This window comes from Eurosta solidaginis, chromosome 5 (genome assembly GCF_040869045.1).
Source record: "Eurosta solidaginis isolate ZX-2024a chromosome 5, ASM4086904v1, whole genome shotgun sequence".
NCBI lineage: Eukaryota > Metazoa > Arthropoda > Insecta > Diptera > Tephritidae > Eurosta > Eurosta solidaginis.
The window spans coordinates 226,402,730-226,424,101 of record NC_090323.1 but is presented as its reverse complement, the minus strand read 5'-3'; the positions used below and the strand labels follow the sequence as shown (position 1 = coordinate 226,424,101).

The 21,372-nt window shown below is 35.6% G+C and overlaps 1 long non-coding RNA gene across 1 annotated transcript in view; it reads left to right on the top strand.

Moving 5' to 3' along the window:
- The first annotated feature begins 14,362 nt into the window (after positions 1 to 14,362).
- LOC137252638 (uncharacterized) overlaps positions 14,363 to 21,372 on the top strand; it is a 590,797-nt gene continuing 583,787 nt past the window's right edge. Inside the window, exon 1 of the long non-coding RNA XR_010953641.1 lies at positions 14,363 to 15,864. This is a non-coding gene — a long non-coding RNA (uncharacterized lncRNA). The remainder of the gene's footprint in view (positions 15,865 to 21,372) is intronic.

Sequence of the window (21,372 nt, the reverse complement as noted above, 5' to 3'; positions counted from 1 at the left end):
AAAACTCATTTATGAATACGAAAAATTATCGGACTGTTATTATTACCGCATTGTTATCGGCATATTGCTGTTTGTTATCGACGATTTATGGGATTGCTATCAAAACTTCGTCGGTATATTATCGGTGAACTATCAACGTTTCACTGGTTTATAACCGAAAAGCTATCGACTTTTTATCGAAACAAAATATCACGAAAGTATCTAAAAGTTATTGATTTGCTATCGAAAATATTAATAAAAAAGTTATTGATTTGTTATCGAAAAAAATATTAATTTGTTATAGATAACTAAACCAAAGCTTTCAACAAATGGATAACTTTTCGATAACAAGCCGGTAACTCATCCATAACATAGCAAATTTATAATCCTTTCATAACAGATCGCTAACTTGCCTATATCTCCTCGATAACAAATAATGTATAACTCGATCGTAAACCGTCTATAAAAATTCGATAAGTCGTCGGTAACGCTTGTTATCCTTTCCTTTTCTACACTTCCGTTCCCTTTCCTTTCCTTTCCTTTTCTTTCCTGTTTTCCCCTCCTTTTCTTTCCAATCCTTTCCTTTAGAAATTATTTCGGGTGACATAGGGATGGCCTTAGGGACTTCCTATATAGTTTTTGGAGATATTTAGGGATCATTTGGGATGATTTTGGTGACTATTTCGATGTCCTTTCGTGGAAATTTCGGAATTACTTGTGGTTAATTTTAGATCACTTGGTGGTAACTTCGGGTAAATTTTAGGAACTATTTCTTCAGAGGTGAATTGGGGATCAAATTGGGTTAGTTCCGGGACGACTTTAGAAACTATTTCGAAGTTCTTCCGGGGTTATTACGTGATGATTTTGGGGATAACTTTAGGATCTCTTTGGGTGTATTTCGGTATGAATTAAGAGTCATTCGGGGATCACGTGGAACTTATTTTGGAAAATTTCAGAAGCATGCTGGGGACTATTTCGGGTTCCTCCAGGATCAATTTGGGGTGATTTCGTGATGATATTGATGCTTTGATACACGTTATAATTTTTTTTTCTTTTAAATATTTTAAGCTTCTTATACTTTACAAAATTTTTTCCATAGATGGCAATACTCTATAACCGATTTTAGTTAGTAGATTCGAAAAATCATTTTCTGAGCTTTGACCTTGTCTTAATACTTTTCTAAACGTAGAGTTACTTAAATAATCGAAAAATTATATTTATGGGAAATATTTGAGACAAAAAAGTAGGCATGGTAATAAGGGAACTACCCCTCATTTCTAGTGTTTGACAAAACGGGCGTGTCGTTGCAATGCTCATATTTAATAAGCTTTCGAAAGGCTTGGCGGATGGTCAGACGAGTGGATAGATAATCATTGATAACCAGACGAATCGACGAATATATGAATATGTACATTCGGTGTTTTCGGTTTAGTGTCTGCCAACTTTTTTCTGTGCATGTACATATGTCTCGATGTTATTCCAAAGTTCTCTAAGTAGGCCCCGCAGAATGAGGTCGATCCTGCAAACTTTCCTAATACCACACTGGAATTACCGCGAAATACCTCGAAAATAGTCCCCAGACCCAGCCTATACAAACCCGAAACTGACTTCGGAGTGATCCCGAAATTATCTTCAAATGACTCCGGGAAAACTCCGAAACTGTCCCTAAAATCATGATCATCATGAAATTACCATATTGCTCTCGAGCACAAATTGACCCTGAAGGACCCCGAAATAGTCCTCAAAGCCACTCTGAAATGTCTCCGGAATGGTTCACAAAGTCAACACGAAATGACCCGAAACGACCTCGAAATAGTCAGGAACACATTTTTATTGATATAACTCTGCTAAAAATAGCATACCGCTCGAAGTTTTTTTGTCTGCTAGTTGTTCCGCTCATAGCAGAGCCAGAAAAATGCTATAATTTTTTTATGCTATCGTCCTACTCTATGCCTTTCTCATGTACAGAGTTGGATTAGTAGCAAAAAGAATTAAATCCAAAAAAGCAAAGCACTTTCAGTCACTGTAAATAATAACATAGAAAAGTTCGTCTAGATTGATAGTGAGGGCACCTGATTCCATTAAATTCAAACCTCTTCACCTCTCCTTCTCCTTAAACTTTTCTGTCTAATTTTTCTCGACATATTGTTAAGGGATGAAAGTCTACGTGATGAACAATGTGACCGTAGGTTTGACAGTGCCCAAGGATGCGAGGTGGAAACCTGGAGATACAAGATATATGACTGTTGTTCTTAGTGCACAGCTTATCTATAGAATTGTCTCTTTCGATGGCGGAGGAGGCAGTTTGTATATGTAGATATTAAACCTGAGTGGGGATGGAATACCACTTTACGGGTACTGCGGCGCAGTAAGGGTTAAGGCTTTTCTTAAGTATCGTCGCTACTGGCGAAAGGAGAGAGTCGATAGGACTCTCTTTGGTAAGCGGTTCTACCGTGCTTCATGGATTGGCTAATTTATCTTTGTCTACACCTAACGCCCACTCGTAGTCCCTAATCCCTGAACTCCTCCCCTGTCGCGAATCGAATTAGCTCCGTACTAGCGCAGAACTATATCAAGAGACGGTACTATATCCTTATCGCTACAACAACAACGGTACTAGCTCTAATTCGGTTCCCTAGCAGTTCTTTCAACTGATACTTTTATTATTGTGATGTTCTAGGAAATGGCAATTGACCCCTATTGCAAACCTTTTGGACGCGCCGTACGCCATCCCTCTGTTAAAGCTGCGAGGATAAGCAGGAATAGGAAGAACATTAGTCGATTTGCCCTTTCCTTTGGCGATGTCTGTCTCTCGGTTGAAAGAAAAAGGGATCTTCATCTTTACTTAAACAAAAACAGAAATTACCATAATTTGTTAAATTACCAAAATCGTTTAAACGGTTATGGGCCAAATAAATAAGTAGGCAGCAAATATCTAGATGGACGGAAACTACTGCGTGCATTCACAGCGTACCTAAATATCTCCAAGTGCTATCTACCCTAATCTAGTCTAAGAATTTGCCCACTTTGTTTGAGCATTTGCTTGAATATCGCATTGACATTGTCTTGTAAATTTTTTTTATTAAATCTTAAAATTCTGATGGAATTTGAACCTCTTTTGGCTGCAAAAGTTTTGTGCATCAGCGTAAACGTGTTTTACCCTATGCAACATGGTTGTTGTCATAGCAGCGGTCGGTTGCCTCGCTGTAAATGTCGATTTCGTCACATATCTATGTACATTAGACTGGACATCTTTTGAATGAAAAAAAAATAAAAGTTTAAAACAAGTTTCAACTTATTACTTTGTATGTAGGTAATTAATTTCCAAGTTATTGGGCAGATAACTCCAGGTTAGAGCGTGGCACATTTTCATCTCAGAAACGGGTTTTTTGTAATTTTCAAGAGTAATGCCCGACAAAACCTTATAAAAAGTTGTATATGCTATTTCTCTTCTAAGCGTATTTAAAACAAATAAAAGAATGATTTTTTGTTTAAATGAGCGTGGCACCACCTCTTATTTGATCATGCATTGGCTACGGTTCCTGGAGCCATAACTCGAAGACCGTTCGACGTAACTTAAACATTTGAAATGGGTATGACAGCCTCTTTCGACCAATAAAGTAGAAGAATTCGCCAACTGTGAAGAAGCTCTTCACTTATTTCCTATACAAACGGGAATACTTTTTATGAAAGACACACAGAATCACTAAATAAACACCCCTGTTTCGATAATACTTAGGGCCAAAGAACTGAACTAAATGAACTGTACTATAGATCTCTGGCTGAGTATATGATGTTTGTTTATACACGAACTTAGACAACCTTTCTTGTTCTTCTTCCATATTTGTTAAAACTGTATTATGATTATCCATTAACTTTAAAACCATTAATTTTCATCAGGTTAATTTTTCTTAAATTTCTTGTTATAATGGCATTTTGAAAGTAAAATACGATTATTATAAAGACATTTTTCGCAAAGATAATCTACATAGGCGTATGATCCTTTATTTATAAAAAAACAATGTGGGAGACCTTAACTTAATACGTCAAACTTTGGAAAATGCTTAATTGAAAAATGGGAGGTGCCACGCCCATTTCAAAAAATTGTGTTCCATTGTCATTTTCTTCTTATAAATACACTATAAGTAAAACAGAATATTTACAACTTTTTATAAGATTTTGTCAGGCATTATTCTCGAAAATTAAAAAAAGAGTTTAGGGCATTTTCAATGGGAATATACAACGCCTTAAGCTGATGGAATCTGCTTACGAGTTGGGCTATTTATTACTTATGTATATACAAAAGAATAATGTGTGGGAACGGTACAGTGTTTTTGAGGAAAACAAATTTTTAAGACCACTCTAATGTACATATGTAGTGTAAAATGTACATATTTTGTTGTTCTGTCTGTCTGTCTAGTAGATTGACAAATTTTCATATAATTATACCTTTCGTGAACATGAAATGGTATATTAACTTTGGTCCGATGTTTGTAACGTTGAGAAATATAGAAGATAGACTCACCATTAAGTATACCGAATTGATCAGGGCGAGGAACTGAGTTGATATAGCCATGTCCGCCTGTCCGTACGTCCGTCTGTCCGTACGTCTGTCTGTCCGTCCTTTTATCTGTTTGAACGCAAACTAGTCCCTAAAATTTTGAGATATCTCAATGAAATTTGGCACAAGGATGTATTTTTGTATTATATTAGACATTTGTCGGATCCGGTAGGGTCGGACCACTATAACATATATCTCCCATACAACCGGTCGTTCAGATAAAACGATTTTGGTCATTCCTGCCGCAACTTAGAAAGTATAAACGTGAAACTCGGTGATATATATTCTAATATGTCATAGAAGATATCCTGAAATAATCACTTTGATCGGGGCTATATATAGTTATATCCCATACAACCGATCGTTCAGATAGAACGATTTTTGGCCATTTCTCCTTTAATTTAGAAAGTATAAACGTGAAACTCGGTGATATATATTTTAATATATCATAGAAGATTTTATGAAAAAATCAATTTGATCGGAGCTATATATAGTATATATCCCATACAACCGATCGTTCAGATAGAAAGATTTTTGGCAATTTCTCCCTTAATTTTCAATATAAAAACGTTAAACTTGGTGATATTTATTCTAATATATCATAGAAGATTTAATGAAAAAATCATTTCGATCGGAGCTATATATAATATATATCCCATACAACCGATCGTTCAGATAGAAAGATTTTTAGCCATTTCTCCCTTAATTTCCAATATAAAAACGTTAAACTTTGTGATATTTATTCTAATATATCATAGAAGATTTCCTAAAAAAATCACTTTGATCGGAGCTATATGTATATAGTATATACCTATCCCATACAACCGATCGTTCAGATAAGGGGGTTTTTTGCCATTGTTTTATATTTATCTTAGAATCGTTTAGGTATGTATATCTGTTCACTATATATTTCTTATCTTATACAGCGCATTATTTGGAGATTACTAATGGGATAAGATTATTGTTCAGCCCCATTCGCGAAAGGTATGAAGTCTTCGGCACAGCCGAAGACAGTCCCGTCCTTATTTTTATACTCAGTTGAGCAGAGCTCACAGAGTATATTAAGTTTGATTGGATAACGGTTGGTTGTACATATATAAAGGAATCGAGATAGATATAGACTTCCATATATCAAAATAATCAGGATCGAAAAAAAATTTGATTGAGCCATGTCCGTCCGTCCGTCCGTCCGTCCGTCCGTCCGTTAACACGATAACTTGAGTAAATTTTGAGGTATCTTGATGAAATTTGGTATGTAGATTCCTGGGTACTCATCTCAGATCGCTATTTAAAATGAACGATATCGGACTATAACCACGCCCACTTTTTCGATATCGAAAATTTCGAAAAACCGAAAAAATGCGATAATTCATTGCAAAAGGCGGTTAAAGCGATGAGACTTGGCAGATGGGTTGACGTTATGACACAGAATAGAAAATTAGTAAGATTTTGGACAATGGGCGTGGCACCGCCCACTTTTACAAGAAGGTAATTTAAAAGTTTTGCAAGCTGTAATTTGGCAGTCGTTGAAGATATCATGATGAAATTTGGCAGGAACGCTACTACTATTACTATATATGTGCTAAATAAAAATTAGCAAAATTGGATGAAGAACACGCCCACTTTTTAAAAAAAAAATTTTTTAAATTCAAATTTTAACAAAAAATTTAATATCTTTACTGTATATAAGTAAATTAAGTCAAAATTCAACTCCTGTAATGATATGATGCAACAAAATACAAAAATAAAAGAAAATTTCAAAATGGGCGTGGCTCCGCCCAGTTTCATTTAGTTTGTCTAGAATACTTTTAATGGCATAAGTCGAACAAAAATTTACCAATCCTTCTCAAATTTGGTAGGGACATAGATTCTATGACGGTAACTGTTCTCTGTGAAAATGGGCGAAATCGGTGGAAGCCACGCCCAGTTTTTATACACAGTCCACCGTCTGTCCTTCCGCTCGGCCGTTAACACAATAACTTGAGCAAACAACGATATATCTTTACTAAACTTAGCCCACCTACTTACCTGAACTCACTTTATCTTGGTATAAAAAATGGCCGAAATCCGACCATAAACACGCCCACTTTATCGATATCGAAAATTACGAAAAATGAAAAAAATGCCATAATTCTATACAAAATACGAAAAAAGGGATGAAACATGGTAACTGGATTGGTTTATTGACGCAAAATATAACTTTGGAAAAAACTTTGTAAAATGGGTGTGACACCTACCATATTAAGTAGAAGAAAATGAAAAAGTTCTACAAGGCGAAATCAACAGCCTTTGGAATCTTGGCAGGAATACTGTTAGTGGTATTGCATATATAAATAAATTAGCAGTACCCGACAGATGATTTTCTGGATCACCTGGTCCACATTTTGGTCGATCTCGCGAGAAGACCTTCACATATACATCTAAGGGCCACTCGCTTTTAAAACCCTCATTAATACCTTTAATTTGATATCCATATCGTACAAACACATTCTAGAGTCACCCCTGGCCCACCCTAATGGCGATATCTCGAAAAGGCGTCCACCTATAGACCTAATGCCCACTCCCTCTTAAAATGCTCAGTAACACCTTTCGTTTGATACCCATATCGTACAAACATTCTAGAGTCACCTCTGGCCCACCCTAATGGCGATATCTCGAAAAGGCGTCCACCTATAGACCTAATGTCCACTCCCTCTTAAAATGCTCAGTAACACCTTTCGTTTGATACCCATATCGTACAAACATTCTAGAGTCACCCTTGGTCCAGCTTTATGGCGATATCTCGAAAAGGCGTCCACCTATAGAACTAAGGATTACTCCCTTTTAAAATACTCATTACCACCTTTCATTTAATACCCATATCGTACAAACACATTCTAGAGTCACCCTGGCCCACCCTAATGGCGATATCTCTAAAAGGCGTCCACCTATAGACCTAATGCCCACTCCCTCTTAAAATGCTCAGTAACACCTTTCGTTTGATACCCATATCGTACAAACATTCTAGAGTCACCCTTGGTCCACCTTTATGGCGATATCTCGAAAAGGCGTCCACATATAGAACTAAGGATTACTCCCTTTTAAAATACTCATTACCACCTTTCGTTTGATACCCATATCGTACAAACATTCTAGAGTCACCTCTGGCCCACCCTAATGGCGATATTTCGAAAAGGCGTCCACCTATAGACCTAATGTCCACTCCCTCTTAAAATGCTCAGTAACACCTTTCGTTTGATACCCATATCGTACAAACATTCTAGAGTCACCCCTGGCCCACCCTAATGGCGATATCTCGAAAAGGCGTCCACCTATAGACCTAATGCCCACTCACTCTTAAAATGCTCAGTAACACCTTTCGTTTGATACCCATATCGTACAAACATTCTAGAGTCACCTCTGGCCCACCCTAATGGCGATATCTCGAAAAGGCGTCCACCTATAGACCTAATGTCCACTCCCTCTTAAAATGCTCAGTAACACCTTTCGTTTGATACCCATATCGTACAAACATTCTAGAGTCACCCCTGGCCCACCCTATTGGCGATGTCTCGAAAAGGCCTCCACCTATAGACCTAATGCCCACTCCCTCTTAAAATGCTCAGTAACACATTTCGTTTGATACCCATATCGTACAAACATTCTAGAGTCACCCCTGGCCCACCCTAATGGCGATATCTCGAAAAGGCGTCCACCTATAGACCTAATGCCCACTCCCTCTTAAAATGCTCAGTAACACCTTTCGTTTGATACCCATATCGTACAAACATTCTAGAGTCACCCTTGGTCCACCTTTATGGCGATATCTCGAAAAGGCGTCCACCTATAGAACTAAGGATTACTCCCTTTTAAAATACTCATTACCACCTTTCATTTAATACCCATATCGTACAAACACATTTTAGAGTCACCCTGGCCCACCCTAATGGCGATATCTCTAAAAGGCGTCCACCTATAGACCTAATGCCCACTCCCTCTTAAAATGCTCAGTAACACCTTTCGTTTGATATCCATATCGTACAAACATTCTAGAGTCACCCTTGGTCCACCTTTATGGCGATATCTCGAAAAGGCGTCCACCTATAGAACTAAGGATTACTCCCTTTTAAAATACTCATTACCATCTTTCATTTGATACCCATATCATACAAACACATTCTAGAGTCACCCCTGGCCCACCCTAATGGCGACATTTCGAAAAGGCGTCCACCTATAGACCTATTGCCCACTCCCTCTTAAAATGCTCAGTAACACTTTTCGTTTGATACCCATATCGTACAAACAAATTCTAGAGTCAGCCCTGGTCCACCTTTATGGCGATATCCCTAAATGGCGTCCATCCATAGAACTATGGCCTACTCTCTCTTAAAATACTCTTTAATACCTTCCATTTGATACCCATGTCATACAACCACATTCCAGGGTTCCCTAGGTTCATTTTCCTACATGGTGATTTTCCTTATTTTGTCTCCATAGCTCTCAACTGAGTATGTAATGTTCGGTTGCACCCGAACTTAGCCTTCCCTACTTGTTTTTGTTTGTTTTTAAGTCTTTGCATATGCAAATTTTTAGGCGCTGAATACGATCGGTCAGTTATGCTCATATTCAAGCACATATGTACGTACATATATTTGTCTAGTCATTACCTCGCATACATATAAGGTGGGCTGCATCTATTTTAAGCCCACAAATGGTCGATAAGGTGCATGTAATGATGTGAACGGCGGCCGTCGGTGTCTGTAACACCATTACGATGGTGGCGTCTTATAAACGTTTAGTTGGAGTCTGTTCTATTAAAATATTTTCTGCTTTTGTTATTGTTTGAGGTGTATGTTTTGGTTCCTAAAAGCGGCGCACGATGGTATATTTTGAAAACATTTTCTCATAATAAAATATACAGCCAGTAAATCTGTAAATCTTTCAAGTTTAAATGTTTGTCAAATTGAGAAAAATGTAATATTAGTAAAAAATTCTAAACTGATTAGGTTTAACTGGCCGGTCAATAAAGACGTCACATAGACTGTTTCCATAGTGTTACCAGAAATTGATTGACTACGAAATGGAAAAACCCCCAATTAGTTAACGGGACTTACATTTTAAAATTACTTTGTCCCTTTGCCGAATACTAGAAGTTTTCTAGGACCTAGCTTTATAGCTGCCTGGAGATCGGTCAACTCTGCCGCCCCTATAACCTGGAGCCTTCACCCCGTAAGGCAGTGTCCAGTAAGTGTGCCCATCGTCAGCCTTAAGTCTTTTCTCTTAAGAGATATAAACAACTTTGTCAGTCTAAGGTCGTAGGGTTTCTAAATGATCTTAAAAATTTTGCAGGCCCGTACTTCTGTCAACACTTTTCCTGCTTGATTCATCAGATGCAACTGCTGTCTCCGCAGAAGCTCTTATATATCACCTACAGATTTTAGGCCAATCAATCCCTCGTCGTTTCTTCTCAAAACGTTTGAACGATTGATTGATCTATACGTACGGGAAAGGATTCCTAGGGGGCTTCGCAGCAAATCTATTATAAAGGCAGATCAACGGAAACGGCTCCCTATTCGATTGATAAGCAACTATGGTTGAATTGTCCAAGTGGAGTGGGGAGGGGCCATACTCGAGAGGAAGGGGGGCAGGATCATGACTCAGGGGGGTGTTATATCTCCTCTGTTCTAGGTTGTGGTAGTCAACGAGCTCCTTTAGGAGCTGCAGGGAGCTATCGGCAAGTGCTGGGGACTCTCGCCAAGAGTAGTCCACTTGCTTTATGAGACGGTACTGAAACCGATTCTACTATATGGTGTGCTGGTCTGGTGAAATGCATTTGACACGGCGATCATCACAAAAATATTAGTGTCAGTAGAACGGGCGGCGCTGGTTCGTACCAGTGACGATCTTAGAAAAACATCGGTACAACTGAACTGGATGAGGATAGATGTAGGGTTTTTGGGATTCCGCTGGCCACCGGTGTTTTGCTCCTGCATATATGGACCTCGAGTCAGCTCAGCAAGCGTTGGGCAGACACCACCTCTTGCAGGGTAGCAAGATCTTTTTGGCCGGAAGTGGATGGCAGCAGTTCTGCCGAAAGAATTGGGTTCACTAAGGCTCATCTATCAATGCTCGCTGGGGTTCTCATTCAATGGGAATCCATGCGGTTTGTCCCAATATAATGAAAACCGCATCCTGCTATAGCTATATGGGTGATGAGGTGGAATCATCAAATCACTTTATACTTGATTGCCCAGCTTTTACCAAAACAAGGCGAAAGTACTTCGGTTGTGAGTGACTTGCATCTCATTCGAAACTATATCGTTGCTATGCAACGATTCTCTCAGTAGCTATAGCCACGTCACCGTTATTTTATTTTATGTGGTATTACAATGGACCTTCAGGTTGTACAAGTGAGCTTCCCTTACCAGGGCAGCCACCACATCAACTAACCTAACCTTCTTTTGATTTTCCCCAAACGGATTGGGACCTCTACCGTCTTATCATCGAGTGCTGCATCCTCGTTACACTCTATCACTTTATGGCCAGGAGCCCAAAAATTATACATCCGGCCTGAGCGAAGTTTCTGCAATGCTTCTTTGCATTCCAGGACACATCCCGATGAAGTTATGTGTGAAATTATTGCCTCGATCGCATGCTTCCTCCAGAATGTCTGGAGCTTCCTTCACGGCATGAATTTCCACCTGAGAGGCACTGCAGATATTCTTCGAAGCTTAGGCACGAGACAATGTAGTCCCTTCGCCCTATATTATATGACGCTATACTGCCATGGCCGAAAGGTCTGCACTCAAACTGCCCCGAGGCCTTAATCCTTGTTGTAGTTGCTAACGCTATAATTTTGGCCATAAGGTCTGTAGTCGGGATGTGCGGAATGCAGTGCTGCTGTTGGGGTAGTTGTTAGGGCTCCCGTTATACTACGCTTTGATAATGTTCATACCCGCTTTAGTTTTTTGCTATACATACTTTTTTGTGTGAATGTCCACCAAACAAGGACACCGTAGTAAAATATGGGCTTGAAAATTTCCTTAAATACCCAATGAGAGAGTTTGGGCGGCAGGCCCCACGTGCATCCTACCATCCTCTTGCATGCATACAGTACCACGGGGACTTTCTTTGCTATCTCTTCCACATGAAGTTTCCACAACAACTTACTATCGGATATAACTCATATATATTTTGTGATATATTTTAATTGTAGGGTTATCCCTCCAAGCTAAGGCTTATTTCATTAAGGGACCTTATATTTCCTGATCCAGCAGATAGCTCATTGTTGTTAGGCTTATGATTACTGAAACGTCATTTGCCTACGTCGTGAGTTTGACTGGCCCTCTTTTGAGCTGCCTAAGCAATTGGTTGATGATCAGCGTCTACAGTATTGGTGATAATATCCTACCCTAAAGCGTTTTTCTATTTATAGATTTTGTGGCCTCGGGGGGGTCTACCCTTGCGACATGATCATTCTGCAGCTTACCCAAAATGTTGACCTCTGTTGTGCTTTAATTTCAATACCTGAGAGAGCTATAGTTACTTTAAAAACATTACTTTTCTAGACGTACAGCTGTATGTTTACCAACAGAACTTCGCGAGTACTTTGTGAAAGATAAATACTTTGAGATCTTTTGTTACATCATAACAAATCATTTTTATACCTTTCATGAACATGAAATAGTATATTAACTTTAGTCCGATGTGTGTAACGTTGAGAAATATAGAAGATAGACTCACCATTAAGTATACCGAATTGATCAGGGCGACGAACTGAGTTGATATAGCCACGTCCGTCTGTCCGTCCGTCTGTCGGTCCGTCTGTCTGTTTGAACGCAAACTAGTCCCTCAAATTTTGAGATATCTCAATGAAATTTGGCACAAGGATGTATTTTTGTATTATATTAGACATTTGTCGGATCCGGTAGGATCGGACCACTATAACATATATCTCCCATACAACCGATCGTTCAGATAAGACGATTTTGGTCATTCCTGCCGCAATTTAGAAAGTTTAAACGTCAAGCTCGGTGATATATATTCTAATATATCATAGAAGATTTCCTGTAAAAATCATTTTGATCGGAGCTATATATAATATATATCCCAACCAACTGATCGTTCAGATAAGGGGGTTTTTGCCATTTTGTATTTTATATTTATCTTAAAAATCGTTTAGGTATGTACATCTCTTCACTATATATTTCTTATCTTATACATCCGATTATTTGGAGATTACGAACGGGATAAGATTATTGTTCAGCCCCATTCATTAAAGGTATGAAGTCTTCGGCACAGCCGAAGACAGTCCCGTCCTTACTTGTTTCTTTTTTACTTTCAAATCTTTAACTTAAGATCTTTTATGAAAATTTGAATTATCAGATAACACTGAGTTATACTGGATTCATTAAAAAATTAGTGCTCAACTATGCGCTAAGCTTTGATGATTGAATGCAAATAATAATAATGGTGGTGACTCGTAATCATAAAAACGTTTTATGATTTTTGGAGATTGTGTCGCTTGCAGAACTAATTTTGTTTATTTGGTTTTATTTATATAACAAAAAATAAATGTTTAATTGTAGTTCGCGTGCATTTTCGCACATTATTTCTGCTAACATTGCGTGAATAAAAACAATTAAAAGAGGAATGAAAAATTAAAAAAAAAAATTAGGAAGTAAAAAAAAAGAAATTTTTAAACAACATTTAAATTGAAAAACTAAACAAAAATTTAAATAAAATAAATTATTATAACATTTTTTTATAGAAAACACTTCCAAACTCACCATCTACTTAATTTAGTGAGGCGAATTTCAGGTTGCAGAAAAATATTAAACAAAAATATATAAAAAAGACTTAGAAAGTGCAGCCATTTTTTTTTGGACATAGAAACCGGAACTACAGACTGTTTCGTGTGCCTTTCGAAAGCGTAATGAGTGAAATTTATTGGTAAAAACTAAAAAAAATCATTAAAAAAAGTGCACGGAGTATTTTATGAAAAATGAAAAGTTTGCGTTTTATAACTACACCCGAAAACTAAATTATAAAACAAAAACACAAACGCTTTTTTTGTAATAAGATTTTGTAGTCTGCTCTACCGATGATATTTTGAATTGGCTATTTTTAGCAAGTCGATGTGCCGCAAATGCGTTCTAGTAGTTAACAAAAAAGCAAAAATAAGGAAATAAAAACAATACCTAACAACAATTAAATTATTAAAAAACTAACTTAAAAAAAATACATAAAGCGGTCAGCAAATAAATATCATTAAATTATTACATTTGTTTGAAAGCAATAATAAAAATGGGAAGTAAAATCATATTCTGCACTAGGAAGAGATAAATAAAAAAATAAAAGTTATAAACAGAATTAAAAAAAAAATTTTTTAAACTTTGAGCCGAATTCTAGAAAAAGATTTGGCAAGAACTTTATAAAAAGTTGCAATGAAGAGCCGCTAGTAAAAATAATAATTATTAAAAAATTTGTATACAAAATTTGGTGCCAATTTCAAGAAACAATTTTGAAAAATAAAAAACAAAAAAAAGTTGCGCAAGAACTTTGAAAAATTACAGTAGAGTCGCTAGTGAAAACATATACTAAACAAAATTTAAGTAATTAAAAATTAAAAAAAAATATGTATAACAAATTTGAGGCAATCTGAGGTTACAATTTTGTGAAAAATTGCGCAAAACTTTGAAAAAAATTGTATTAAAAAGACACAAGTGAAAAAAATCAAAAAGGCGTTAAGAAAATTTGGTATAGAATAAAAAAATTTTAATTTGGAGTAAAATTAACTAAAAAGTCGTAAAAAAGTAAGAGCAGCAAGAAAATTAAAAAAAAATATATATTGTTTGTAAAAAAAATTAGGAAAAAATAAGAAAGTATAAAACCTAAAAAAAAAGTTTGAAATAAAATTTGTTAAAAAAAATCGCGCAAAAAAGAGTTAAAAAAAGAAGTGCAAACACGATAAAAAAAAGTTTTAAAAAAATATTTGGAAAAAATTTGAAGCAGCTTTATACAAAAGTTAAGCTAAATAAAAAACAAACAAAAAAAAAAAGACATTTTAATACAGTAAAAAAAAAAAAAAAACAAAGTAATTGCATTGCCTGCTTATTAAACAACATAAGTATCTACTTAAGCAATCCAAATGTAGCTTCCAACTTTTCTAAGAACATATGCATTTTGTGCTATCAATTTACATACCAGCATTTGAAAAAATAACGCATTGCTATTAATGCTTATTCAAACGCAATATTTACATACATACACATATGTACATCTGTAAACAGTCTTACGTATTAAATGTAATTAAATTGAATTGGAATTTAGAATTCAAATAAGCTAAACGGTGGAAAATAAAAATATATACAAATACATATTTTTATAAGTAAAATAAACATCAAACAAAAAAACAACTGTTAATCGTTAAGTTGCTATTCCCGTAAGCGCAACAGGTCATAAAATAATAATCATAAACATTAACAGTGTCGTTAACAGTGCACGGGATAACAGTGACTGGCACACACACACGTACACCAACAAACAAATGTGATCACACAAATCCACTCACCCAAATTTACTCGCCTTCAAATTTGTATTGCAAAATTTACGCTAAAAGCGGCGCCAAAACAAAATAAAGCAAAACAAAATAAATAAAATTTAAGATCGCGGGTTCGAATCGAGCTCAAGGCCTAACAATAATTTTTTATCAACAAAAATTGTTAAATAAAATTTATAGTGAAGATAGCGCTGAAAACAGAAAAAAAGTGCTAAATAGTGATAAGCGAATACAACAGGAGCGTAGCAAGAAGCGTTGCGAAAAAGCGTCAAAAGCCAACCAACCGAAATTGCGCAAAACAAATACAAAACAAATTAGCAAACGAAAAAACAAATTTTCAGTGATCCAAATACGACGACAAAAAAACAAAAAGAAAAATATTAAACATAAACGAATGTTAAAAGACAAACGAATATCAATTAACAGTTGTGAAATAAGCGAAAGCGTAAAACAAAACAGAAAAAAAAAATATATATGTATATATAAGAAAGGAAAATCCATAACAAAACAAAAGATGCAATAGCTAAAAAAAGTGCTTAGAAAATAGCAACAACATATTTAAAAACAAATTTAAAATTGTAAGGTCTACAATATTATTGATAATACATATTTTACGTGCATAACTAACGACAACAGCAATACGGAAGCCAATAAAAAGTTATCTTTGTATTAAAAATTCTTCAAATAACTTCAAAACGCGTCGAAAAGAATACAGTAAATACGCACATTTCTGTATTAAGGAAAGCGCTGTAAAAAAGTAGATTCATCAACACGATCGACTGTGGTAAGTTCTATTTATTTAAATTTTTACATACATATCTTTATATATGAAAATAACGTGTCACATTGTTTGGCCGCGATGGGCTTCTAAACTACTGGACCGATTTTGAATTTGTTTTGCACCTCGTGTGTAGTTTGCTCTAACTTGAAATATAGGATAGGTTATATCTCAGTGTATAGTCGCAATATTATTTTATAGCTCATTTTTTTATATGTTTATACGTAATAATAAAATGTTACGTATACGCACCGGCACTCATATTTTCAGGTGGTGCGGATATACTTCCGTGTAATTGGTTGGTGTTTAATTAAACAACGTGCTTATCAATAAAAAATATTATAGCGAATGATATCAAGTATAGCACATCACCAGGCCCCACGATAGGGGGGAGGGGGGGGGGGGGTGGGGGGATTACCCCCGGACCCAGGATTTCTGAGGGGGCCCGCTATTTAAAAGTACTGAGACATTTTTTTTTAATTCAGGAGAGTCTTTAGTTGTTCCATGTGCAATTTTTAAGCCGAATTTCAAAAGCAACGAATATCTGCATTTCGTTTTAATATTACAGTGAAATGTGAAAAATAAAAATCTATATATATATAAAAGGAAAGGCTAAAATGTGTGTTAGTTGGTCGCCGATGTTTGAAGAGATGCGTCGGTCGATTTTGTTCAAACGTGGACCCGGGTACCCCTAGAATGTGTTTATATAATATGATATCAAATGAAAGCTCTTGATGAGTGCTTTAGTACAGAGTAATATATTATATCGCTTGGTGACTAGGGTCTCAATATATAGGCCAAAACGTGGACCCGGATACCCCTAGAATGTGTGGGTAATATGGATATGAAATGAAAGCTGTTGCTGAGAGCTGTAAAGGAATTTTCATTGTGATATTCGATTTAGTCGCATCAACCTGGCAAAACTGATAAATATGCATGCGAAGCCGAAATAGAGACATGAATTAATAATACCCACATACCTATTTACATACGTCCTATTCGATTTGCCTGAAATTTGGTATATAAATTTACCTATATTGGTATTTACGATCCTTTTTTCCGGGAATTAGACCGGAGACGGACTGGGACTGGTATTAGGACTAGGACTGGGACTGAAACTGGGATTAGGACTAGGACCGGGACTGAGACTCGGAGTGGGACTGGGACTGGAACAAAATACATACCACTCTCTAGGACAGGCAATAAGGGCTGAAGAAGAATGAGAAGAACGTGAGAGAAGAGAAAAGAGAGAAGAAGGAGGAGACTGAGAACGAAATAGAATGAGACGAATATGGAGATAGATGAAGCGAAAAAGACGGAGGGAGGAGGGAATAAAAGGATCAGGAAAAAGTGAAGGGGGGTGTGGGGAGGGCAGAGTTAGACGGAAAAAGCTTATTAAAATGTATGCAGATAGGTCAAATTTAGGGCAGAACAACGTCTTCCGGGTCTGCTAGTATATATTTATATTTCAACGCGAAAATGATTTAACCCACAATATCAGCCCAATTATAAATATTCCCTCGCAATTTTGTTCTCGTGGATTTTTTTATTTCCGCGGAAAATTCCTCCAATTCTTTTCTCCCAGGGAGAACAATAATTGGGTAATAGGAATTTCGAATTTTCGACGTCAGCTGTTTTGTCAATTGAAATTTCGAAGTTTCCAAGTTGCCTTTCGCCTTATGCCAAAATCTATTTAAGCCTTCTTAAAAAATCCTTTCCCAAATTCTGGATGGCTGCATCAAATATACCAAGAGCTCTTTCGTTGCTTATGATATACTTTTCGACTTAAAATTAATAATATTGTGGTAGAATGTACAAAGATATTTTAGCACAAATTTGTACAAATAAGTGTTCTTTCTTAACAAAAGCCAATTTCGTTTAACTATTTTGATGCATTCCCTTTAATTTAAGAAGTGAGAAAACTCCTATGAAATGGCAGAGAAATCTCCCTCTCCCCCACATTCATAATACCTACTTTTCTCTCATAACCGGTTTCCGCTTTTTCGAATATTGTTCAGAATCAGCGTTGCCGTTGTGCTACAATTGTATCATTCTTGATAAGTTTTTTTGTAAATTTAGTGATTTGATACATAGATACTTTTTTATTACAAAATGCCCTATTTTGATACATTTTGCTCATTTCTCTAAATTTATTTTAAATTTTCATAGGGACAATTAAAAAAACAGCAAAAAATACAGTAACACTGAAACTAAGGTGGGAAAATTGGAAGGAATTATTTCATTGGCTGGATGAACAAAATGGTAATGCATTTTGTGTATACTGCAGGAAAAGTATGTTCAATATATAAAAAATTTTGGGGAAATGTAGGTAATATAAAAACTGCAAAAAAATGTCCATTGTATAAAGACATTTTTGAATTCGCATCGAAAGTAATGAATTTACCTCATAGCTCAGCAGCGGCTGTACGTATTTTTATAAGTTTTTATTTACTTTCACTTGACTGTTGTCTGTAATCAAATTTTGCAAGTTAAATTTGATACACTTCCCGGTGTTCGATTGAGCTGAAATTTTGCACACATGTATAACTCTGATGACAATGCAATATTAGTTTGCGAGAATTCGATAAATTAATCGATAACAGAGTTATCGGTAAAGATTTGTATTCACAAGGGAATAAAAGCCTAAGTCCTCAAGAACACAGGTAACTTCGCTTTGTTTGTGTATGCAACAAACGTAGAAGTTAGGCTGTTATCGCTAAATGTTGCATGCTTTTTGTTGCATACTTTTCTGTGCACTTGATTTTGTTTTACAGATTTTTGGCGATGGAACAGAGCAGAGATCTGCAATGAGTAGTTGTAAACTGAACGCGACATAGGCAAAGTCACAATAAAATATGATTTTAAGTTAGTTAACACTCGCGGGTTCGAATCGAGCTCAAGGCCTAACAATAATTTTTTATCATTATTATTGTTATGATAAATTTTTTCTTAATTGAAAAAATTTTTAAATTAGAATAGAAGAAAGAAAAAATTTTAGACAACTGCCAAAGCTCGTTGTATAGATCCATTTCGGGAACTGCTAAATTCCTTCATCGGCAACGTTTAGGCGCCGCTGCTATAACCATTCAGCCATCACAGCGGTGTTTTGTTTGTCTTCATTAATCCTACTTCTATTCTGGTTCGTGCCAATTGATTTTCACAACACTGCGACATCTGTTGCAGAATGGATGTGAAAATTGGACTTGTTTGATGGCAATGCTGCCATAGTGTCATATTTTATTGACACTTTTTTCCCCGTGCTCTGGGATGTATTAACAATTTTTGTTGTTATATCGGCCTACTGATTTTAAGATCGCGGGTCCAATTTTCACATCCATACTGCAACAGATGTCGCAGTGTTGTGAATATCAATTGGCACGAACCAGAATAGAAGTAGGATTAATGAAGACAAACAAAAAACCGCTGTGATGGCTGAATGGTTATAGCAGCGGCGCCTAAACGTTGCCGATGAAGGAATTTAGCAGTTCCCGAAATGGATCTATACAACGAGCTTTGGCAGTTGTCTAAAATTTTTTCTTTCTTCTATTCTAGTTTAAAAATTTTTTCAATTAAGAAAAAATTTATCATAACAATAATAATGATAAAAAATTATTGTTAGGCCTTGAGCTCGATTCGAACCCGCGATCTTAAAATCAGTAGGCCGATATAACAACAAAAATTGTTAGTTAACACTCGAATAGAAGAACTTGACTGTTCAAACTTGACTTGGAAGAAACCTTGTAATGTTGATGCATTAAAAGAAATGGATAGGATGAGAAACTTTACAAATAACTAAGTAAAGATAACATAACTAATTCAAACAATATTTTACCCTACTAAAAATAAAAAAAAATTCATATTTAAATTAAATTTCAGAAAAAAGCTTTTCTAAGAACAAGCCTCTATTACTTGTTTATAAAACGAATTAAAAAGGAAAAAATAAAATTAAAGAAAAAAACACTTTTTTAAAAATAAGCTTTTATTATTGGTTAATAAAATTAACTAAAAAGTAAAAAATAAATTGACTGTAAAGAAATATAACACTTTGTCGCAGACGAAAAAGCCTAACTATCGTTAAAGGTTACAATGAACTTATAAAGTGTTATATTTCTTTACAGTCAATTTATTTTTTAATTTTTAGTTAATTTTATTAACCAATAATAAAAGCTTATTTTTAAAAAAGTTTTTTTTCTTTAATTTTATTTCACAATTTAATTTGATAAAAACAAATTTAAAAAATAAGTACAATATAGAAACGGCTGAAGCTGTTATGTTTGCGAAGAAAATTAAAAATGAATATGAGTAAGAAAATTTGTTAATTCTAGTTTTTTAAGTCTTCAGTTTTTGTCAAAAAATTAAAACCTTTATTTCATGAATTGTTTTTTAAAAAAATCTAATTGTATGTATACGTTTTTTTACTATGTACCTATGCATAAAAAAATTGCCTAATAAGTCTAAGTGTGTAAATTTGTGCAAATTATCAGAGGTTTTTGTTAGACAAATGATGTATAAATAGATATTACTAAAATAAATATGGATTTTTTTTTAAATATCTAGTGTTATTTATTTTTAAAGGAAAAATAATAAAAATGGTTGCCATTGATGAGTTTGATACATTTTGATACATTTTTTGCTTGGAAATTGATACATTTTTTTCGAAGCTCGCGGCAACGCTGTTCAGAATAGGAGGAAAGGGAGAAGGGAAAAACTCACAAGGAATTTTAATTTAGAATTTGGCTGTATATGTATTTTCGTCTCAGCTGTGCTGTAAAATCCTTCCTCATTTATGTCAGCTTTCAACACAATACAATAGAAGAATAATACAACTTTGTTTGCTCAAATATGTCGCTTCAAGTGATATAATCTAGATCATTGTTAGACTCTGGATGGCAGAAGCTAAATCCCTGAACTTGCTTTTGGTGGGGTTACACCACTTTTGCATTGACAGCGTTTGTTTAAGTGACTTAAACTATGAACATTTTTCTTCCGTTTGTTTCACTAACCATTGAGTGCGCCTGTAATTCTCAACTGGTTAGTGAAATATTAAAGACAGAGTTAAACATTTTTATCGTAAAGCGGGTGTTTTCCCAAGAGCCCAAGAGCTCGCCCCCAATTAAATATATAAAAAGTAGTGTTGTGAACTATCGAATGAATTCAACGATCGATAGTTAGTTATTGAATTACTAGAAGACCCGGCAGACGTTGTCCTGCCCTAAATTTGGCCAATCTGCATACATTTTAATAAGCTTTTTCCGTCTGACCACATTTTGGCCTATATCCCGAGACCATAGTCACCCAGGGGTATGAAAATTACCCTCTAATAAAGCACTCATCAACAGCTTACATTTGATATCCACATTTTATAAACACATTTTAGGGGTACCCGGGTCCTCGTTTTCGCCTATATCTCGAAACCCTAGTCACCCAGGGGTATGAAAATTACCCTCTACTAAAGCTCTCATCAACAGCTTTCATTCGATATCAATATTCTATAAACACTTTCTAGGTGTACCC